Source organism: Arachis ipaensis, chromosome B5 (assembly GCF_059453495.1).
Source record: "Arachis ipaensis isolate K30076 ecotype BB chromosome B5, ASM5945349v1, whole genome shotgun sequence".
Classification (NCBI taxonomy): Eukaryota; Viridiplantae; Streptophyta; class Magnoliopsida; order Fabales; family Fabaceae; genus Arachis; species Arachis ipaensis.
This window is the reverse complement of record NC_142440.1, coordinates 147,764,725-147,766,897: the sequence shown is the minus strand read 5'-3', so window position 1 is coordinate 147,766,897 and position 2,173 is coordinate 147,764,725. Positions and strand designations below refer to the sequence as shown.

General features: G+C 25.7%; 1 long non-coding RNA gene across 1 annotated transcript; it reads left to right on the top strand.

Moving 5' to 3' along the window:
- The first annotated feature begins 1,369 nt into the window (after positions 1-1,369).
- Positions 1,370-2,173, top strand: LOC148566168 (uncharacterized). Its single transcript, XR_015883160.1, has 2 exons — positions 1,370-1,485; positions 1,626-2,173. It is a non-coding gene; the product is annotated as an uncharacterized LOC148566168 (long non-coding RNA).

Here is a 2,173-nt window from a genome sequence, read left to right as displayed (position 1 = left end):
ATTATTTTTATTAAAATTAGACTGGACAAATCAGTTTAGTAAAAAAATTAATAAATTAAATTTTGAACTGGTATACATTAATATTTTTTTTTAAAATTATTACAATATCTATATTATAAACCACAACTAAAATATCGCTATTTCATATATATATATTAATTAATTTTAAAAATGTTAAATTCTAATCCTATAACGACAAAAAAGAAAATGGCTAGAATTTAGGATTCTCAAAATTAATATATATAATAAGAGTATTTTAGTCATTTTATATAATAGAGGTATTATAGTCATTTTTTATAAAAATTAATATTAATTTAGACCGATTCAAAATTTGATTCACTATTTTTCGGTCAAATTAATTTGTCTGATCTAATTTTGACAAAAATAACACAATTTAAGTAATTATATATATTAAATTTTAATTATTAAAAAATATTTAAAAAAAAAAGACTTTTATACGTCTTTATAGGAACATCCTCTTTTTCATAAAAATAGTCATACTAATGAATTAACTAAATTCATTTTTTCCGATCCGCTAATGAGTAATGACTTTATTCAATTATATTTGGTTTTTATATTTTTAATTTAAAAATAAAATTAACGATTGAACTAATCAAATTTAATTTTTTATTTCGTAAATAAATTACCAACAACCAATACGTAGATAACATATTTAATTTATTTTTGTTTTTAATTCAAAATAAAATTAATGACTACTGCTAAGTCGTTAGTAATAATGAATCAGTTAAAATTTTAAATTTTGTACTTAATTAGATAAAATTCGATTAATGAATAGTATATTATGCATTCCATGATAAAATTTTATTTTTGTCATTTGGAGTCAGTAAAATTAAATGATTAAGTATTATTAATTAATATTATCGATGACCTGTTATAATTATTTTAATACGTTCTATTCTTTGGACTTCAATTTCGCTTCGAAAAAGTATAGGGTAGGCAATGAAAATATTAAATAATGTAAACAATGGATGGATATATTGGATGTTCAATTCACTAAGTGTAGGTGTGCAGGTAATTATCCTAATATTAAGATTTAGGTAGGTAATTTAAGAGTGTAATATATTTTTATTTTATTGGACTAATTTTAGAGTCCATTATTCACATTGTTCACAAAAACTATTGTGTACCTAACAAAGTCCAACTGCTTCACCTAGCTAGTAAGGCACTACCTAAGTAACCTAACATTTTGTGAGCTTACATTATTATTCTTTTTTTTCTTCTTCCCACTTCAGAAGTCCACATTATTAACATTTTAATTTGAACTCTCGCTGACTGGTAGGTTTGAATATCAGCTCTAGGTAATGGTTTGATAAGCTAGCTAGACTTTGAGAAAATTAAAACAAGCAAAAATGGATCCAATTCAATATCGTTTCTTTAACCCTCTATCTAAAGCCGCACTAATTAAGTTACAAGCTAAGGCGGCTTCATCATATATCACCGTCACAACAACTTATAATAATTATGGTATGCATATATATTTATCAATCTTGTTCTTCATTTCCATTTTTTTAGGGCCTTCTTTATTTCTCGGATCCTAAATTATATATATTTTTTTCTCAATTTGCTTGCCTTTTTTCCTTTTATTTTTTTGGGTTACGTTGCAGATTTTTACAACTTTGATGTTTAGGTCAATGGTGAGGCTTTTAACATCGTTAATTGGAGAGCCTGCTACTTCAATATCAACCTTGCTATACTATAGTGGTCTTCTGCCTCATAATGTGGTTCTTCTAAGAATGGTTCGGCATGAGTTGCTAGATCAAGAAAACCACCTCTTCCATTTTCTCATCACCTTAATGAGTTGTTTTTGGTGAACAATTGAACATGTGGCATTGTAGATTTTAATCATCTTCAACATCTGATCTACGATCCAAATTTGATGGTTATTATTAGCATTAAATTGGTGAGAGGAAGCTCAGAGACAGAAAACAATAATTGCTTATTGAGGAAAGAGAACAATTATTATGAAAATGTTTTTTTGCATGTGTTGTAAGCTTGATGATTGCTGATATTCTTGTGAACGGTTAGGCGTTTTATTTAGTTAGTTTATATTTGATGTGATATGCTCTAGCGTCTATATAATATAAATATTAATTTTTTTAGCGTCTAATCCATCACATCAATGATTAATACATGGCAAATTGAAAGTTTATTA